The sequence below is a fragment of the Trachypithecus francoisi genome, unplaced genomic scaffold, assembly GCF_009764315.1.
Source record: "Trachypithecus francoisi isolate TF-2019V2 unplaced genomic scaffold, Tfra_2.0 Lachesis_group10, whole genome shotgun sequence".
Taxonomy (NCBI): domain Eukaryota; kingdom Metazoa; phylum Chordata; class Mammalia; order Primates; family Cercopithecidae; genus Trachypithecus; species Trachypithecus francoisi.
The window spans coordinates 125,405,819-125,411,873 of NW_022681455.1; positions in this window are offsets into that span (position 1 = coordinate 125,405,819).

A 6,055-nucleotide genomic window follows, 5' to 3' on the forward strand; every position below is an offset into this window, starting at 1 on the left:
CTGTTTCCTTTGAGAAAAGACACTCCACCTTTTCACAGTTACTTAAAGCCATCTTTACAGATTGCTTGTAATGTAAGGAAAGAGTCCTGTCCTTTGGATTGATTGAGGTTAAGTCATCAACCACTAGCCCACTTTCAAAATCAGCGAGATATCTGATGATTAAGTGATTCATTGGGTATGTTCTGGCTACTGATGTTACTGAAATCTGCAATCGTGTATGTTTTTTAATTTGTTGCTTTTGTATTTGTAATTTTATGACATTCGAAGTTTCTGTGTCTTAACTCTTTTTAATTAATTTTCTGCACGTTGCTTTTTTCTCTGTTTTTAATTCCATACAGAGTATTCAATTCTTGAAACACATTAAAATAATTTGCTTGCTAGGGTATGGTTTATTTCATAATTACATTCCTAGTCTTGTGTGGTTATTGTAATGATCTCTGGTCCTAATTTCTCTGCCCGTATGAAAAAGAACCCCTTGCATGTTGATCCTAAATATAATTTGGAAATTAACCAGACTTCCTTTTAGTGTTGTGGGGTGGCTGGGACATTTCAATTCTGCTTTCATTGTGTTTCTAATTACTGTATTTTGCCAGGAATTTCATTCAGATCCTTGATTGCAGTGCTAAGTCCCCGTACCTGAAATGAAACTATTTGCTTAAATGTGTGTCAACTGGGGTAATTTGATTAGAAAAGAAACACAGAAACCAAGGGAAACAGCTTATGACAAAAGGTGTGCTATCTTTATGAGAAAAAATGCAATCACTATACTATAAGAACCAGCTCTGTTTTCCTTTGGGCGCTTCTCTGTCTTGCTGGGGTTTTGCAAGGCCAACAGCAGACAAGCCCAGGCACGGTTGTGCACCCTTTCCTTGTCCCTTCGGCAGGTCAGCATCGGGAGGGTGCAGGAGGGGTACCTACGCAGCCATAACACCTGGTAAGGTGGTTAGAATTTGCCTCTGAGGCCGGGCGCGGTGGCTCAAGCCTGTAATCCCAGCACTTTGGGAGGCCGAGATGGGCGGATCACGAGGTCAGGAGATCGAGACCATCCTGGCTAACCTGGTGAAACCCCGTCTCTACTAAAAAATACAAAAAACTAGCCGGGCGAGGTGGCGGGCGCCTGTAGTCCCAGCTACTCGGGAGGCTGAGGCAGGAGAATGGCGTAAACCCGGGAGGCGGAGCTTGCAGTGAGCTGAGATCCGGCCACTGCAGTCCAGCCTGGGCGACAGAGCGAGACTCCGTCTCAAAAAAAAAAAAAAAAGAATTTGCCTCTGAGCCAGTGAGCCCCAAACAGGACCCACTGCCCGGTGCTGACTTCCTCACCTGGATTCTTTCGCATCCGCTTCAGAAGCATCTCAGGTTAGGTTGATAGTCTCCCGATTTTCCAGGTGAAGAATCCTAAGCTCGGGTTAATTACCTTACCCCAACTGAATTGTCTTCCCCAACACCCCCCCAGCCAGTCAGTCGTTGCCTTGGTTTGGGTTGTCTTCAATGCAGAACCTTAGACAAGGACTTGGACACAGGTAGGGTGGAGAGGTGGTCCCCGGAAGCCAGAATGCCACGAGCAAGGAGAGAAGGCCCATGAGAAGGTGCTCCATTGCGGAGTAACAAACCCCAAGCCACAGCTCCTAACAATATGTATCATTGCGGGTGACTCTGCGGGTTGACTGGGCTTGGCTCAGAGGCTCTCCACTGAGGCTCCTGCACGGTCACATGGTCATGGACAGGTAATGGCTCTTGAAGGCGTGAGTAAGAACACACAGCTCCTCCAGCATCTCCCTCTCCCTTTCTTCTCTCTCCCTCTCTCCCTGCCTTCTCACTTCCCCTTCTCCTCCCCGCCCTCCAATCTCTTTCTCTTTTTCTCCTTGTTCACTTTGGTCTTGCTCTCTCTGGTCTCTTCACTTGACCTCACCTAGATTTCTTACATGGCAGCCAAAGGCTCCCAGAGCAAACGTGACAGGTGTAATGAGCAGAGGCCACGTGGCTTCTTCCAGCACCTCCTGGGAAGTCAGGGACTCAGGTTTGCTACATTTTACCCCTTGAGGCCATCAGAAAAACTCCCCTAGGTTCAGGTTGCTGGCCCTGCGAGAGGTGTCAGCTGTGTCTCCTCCCTGACCCTGGAACCCTGTCTGCAAACCACGGGAGGAGCTGGGTGCAATGGCTCGCACCTGTAATTCCAGCACTTGTGGAGATCTAGGTAGGTGGATCACTTGGGCCCAGGAGTTTGAGACCAGCCTGGGCAACACAGGCAGACCTCTGACTCTATAAAAAAAAAAAAAAAAAAATTTATTTTTTTGAGACAGTCTTGCTGTGTCACCCAGGCTGGAATACAGTGGCAGGATCTCAGTTCGCTACAATCTCCACCTGCTGGGTTCCAGCGATTCTCCTGTCTCAGCCTCCTGAGTAGCTGAGAATAGAGGCACGCGCCACCACACCCAGCTGATTTTTGTCTTTTCTTAGTAGAGATGGTTTTCGCCATGTTGGCCAGGCTGGTCTTGAACTCCTGACCTCGGGTGATCTGCCCATATCGGCCTCCCAAAGTGTTAGGATTACAGGCATGAGCCACCGCGCCTGGCCTTTTTGTTTTGTTTTGTTTTTGAAACGGAGTCTCGTTCTGTCGCCCAGGCTGGAGTGCAGTGGCGTGATCTTGGCTCACTGCAAGCTCCACCTCCCAGGTTCAAGTGATTCTCGTGCCTCAGCCTCCCGAGTTGCTGGGATTACAGGCGCCAACACCACACGTGGCTAATTTTTGTATTTTTAGTAGAGACGGGGTTTCACCATGTTGGCCAGGATGATGTCAAACTCCTGACCTCAAGTGATTCACCCCCCTCGGCCTCCCAAAGTGCTGGGATTACAGGCATGAGCCACAGTGCCCAGCCTACGTTGTATACTTTCAGTGTATACAAGTCAGTGGGTTTTAGTACATTCGTTTGTGAAATATCTCAAAATACGACTTTTTTAAAAAAGCTCTGCAGGGGAAGGATGTGCAGCAAGTTAGAGGAACAAAGTGCTGAGAACGTGGTGAGAAACGGGAGCTGGCATATCACAGAAGGCTATGAGCTCAGGAAGGAGGTGATCTGATTCGTTTTCAAAGCAAAGCTTTGACAGCTGCTGGGTGTGTGTGTGTGTGTGTCCACGTCTATGAATTTTGACAAATAACCAATTATTCAGAGAAATCAAAGCCCATTAATGGATGCATGGAGAAACACAATGTGGTCTGTGCATGCAACGGACTATTATCCAGTCCATGATACGGAATTAAATTCTCATCCACGCTACAACATGGATGAACCTTGGAAACGTGATGCTGAGTGAAAGAAGCCAGACACAAAAGGCCACATGTTGTATGATTCCATTTCTGTGAACTGTCCAGAATTTGTCAGAACAGGCAAATTCAGAGACAAAGTAGATTCGTAGTTGCTTAGGGCTGGCGTGGGGACGAGGAAGGATGGGGAGCAACAGCTCAAGGGCACGGTATTTATCTCTGTGATTATGAAAATGTTCTAAAACTAGGTGATGGTTGCACACATCTGTGACTGTACAAAAAATTGAATCGTACACTTTGGGTGAAATGTATAGTATGCGAATGATATCTCAATAAAGTTGTTTAAAAAGCAATATTTCCCTCCATTCTCGGAGTTCTGTGTATTGGTCTCCTAGTAGCTACAGGGTGAGAGGCGGAATTCAACTTCCCTGCTTAGATTCTAAAACTGAGATTAAAACGGTGAGACAAGAAGACAACTTTCATCTCAGGTCTGGGTGAGAGCAGAGCTCAGGGCATCCTCCAGGGGGCGCGCTAGAGCAGCAGTCCTGAAAATGTGGTCCCTAGAACAGCGGCTAAGTACCAGTGGGAACTTAGCAATGCAAACTGTCAGGTCCACCCCACAGCAGCCGAATCAGCCGCTCCTGGGGTGGGGGCCTGGCAATGTGTGTGTTTACAAGCCCTCTCGGTGATTCTTTTTTTTTTTTCTTTTTCTTTTTGAGATGGAGTCTTGCCCTGTTGCCCAGGCTGGAGTGCAGTGGCATGACTTCTGCTCCCTGCAACCTCCACCTCCCAGGTTCAAGCGATTCTCCTGCTTCAGCCTTCCAAATAGCTGGGATTACAGGCGTGCGCCACCGCGCCCAGCCAATTTTTATATTTTTAGTAGAGACGGGATTTCACCAAGTTGGCCAGGCTGGTCTTGAACTCCTGACCTGAAGTGATCCACCCACCTTTGCCTCCCAAAGTGCTGGGAATACAGGGGTGAACCACCTTGCTTGGCCATCTCCTGGTGATTCTGATGGCTGCTCAAGTCTGAGAACCACTGTTCTCCAAAGGTATCTGTCTCCATTCTCTACCCACAGACCTTCCTAAGCTGTGAGTCCCTGCCCATAGCCAACAGCTGTGCCTGGCTTGCTCTGGCCAAAGCCTGAACCATGGGGCTGCTTTCAGATTAAGCACAGCCTGGTCTGAATCTTCTGCCTTGGGAAGCCTGGGAAAGGCCTTGGAGTCAGCCTCTGCAGGGGCACGCACCTGTTGCCTCCCTGAGAAAGTCACCTCCTCTGTGCCCTTCCTGTTGATGGCAGCAGGAAGCCTGGGGTGTGGCACAACTTTTTAGTCTCTAGCATCCGCTGGCTGTGTGCTCCGAGCATGCTCTGAGCATGGCCTCATGCTCGATTCAGATGGGATCCTTTTACCAGGCATGCTGCAATAGTGTGATTCATCCCCCAGGGGCCCCGGCCCCACTCGTGCAGGCATCTAGAGGTGCTAAAAATATGTAACTCCTAAATGTGGTTCTGTATTTCTGACTGTACCAGTGTTGTGGGCCTTTTTATGCTCCAAGCTGAAATTCAAGAGGCCTGGATTCCAATATAAGGCCCATGATTAATGGGCCTCCAGCAAGGCCTCACTCCGCATCTCCTGTATTTAGATGAGGCCTAAATCAAGTCTCTGTGATGTGGACCGAGCACAGGGCTGTGAGTCAGGGAGTGTGAGTTGTAGCCTTGGCTCTGTCATATGCACCTGGGCCGGGGCTTCATCTCATTCAATTTCAGTTCCTCACACTATGGGATAAGATGGTTGGAGATTAGTGCTCCTCTGGGTGTGGTCTGCAGAGCCCTGGTCCACCAAGCAGCTGCCTAAAGGAGTTTGTGGTAAGGCAACATTTGGGGAGCTCTGGAGATACTTTCCCCTTCTGGGAGACTCACATTGGAGAACACATTCATATTTTTTTGTTTTTTTGTTTTGTTTTGTTTTGAGATGGAGTCCTGCTCTGTCACCCAGGGTAGAGTGCACTGCAACCTCCGCCTCCTGGGTTCAAGTGATTCTCCTGCCTCAACCTCCCAAGTAGCTGGGACTAGAGATGCCTGCCACCATGCCAGGCTTATTTTTGTATTTTTAGTAAAGATGAGATTTCACCATGTTGGCCAGGCTGGTCTCAAACTCCTGACCTCAAGTGATCAGCCCTCCTCGGCCTCCCAAAGTGCTGGGATTACAGACGTGAGCCATCGTGCCCGACCAACACATTTGTATTTCACAGTCTTTAAACGTCCCATCAAAGACACCTATTTAACTTTTCTTAAACCAGGATTTCTCAAGCTTGTTTGGCCCTGGCTCCCTGCCCACGTTTTCCTCTGTCAGTGAATACAGAGATTGTGTATCTGTGTACATAAAACTCTAGGAAATCAGCCAGGCACGGTGGCTCATGCCTGTAATCCCAGCACCTCCCACCTTTGGGAGGCCAAGGTGGGCAGATTACCTGAGGTCAGGAGTTTGAGAACAGCCTGGCCAATGTGGCGAAACCCCGTCTCTACTAAAGGTACAAAAAAATTAGCCAGGCGTGGTGGTGCGCACCTATAGTCCCAGCTACTCAGGAGGCTGGGGTACGACAGTCACTTGAACCAGAGGCAGAGGTTGCAGTGAGCCAAGATCATGCCACTGCACTCCAGCCTGGGCGACAGAGCAAGACTCTGTCTCAAGAAAAAAGAAAAAAAAAAAAACCTCTGGGAAATCAGAAGCTAAAAGGTTTCTGTGTCCCACCAACACTGACCACCAAAGATTCAGTGATTGTCCCGCCAC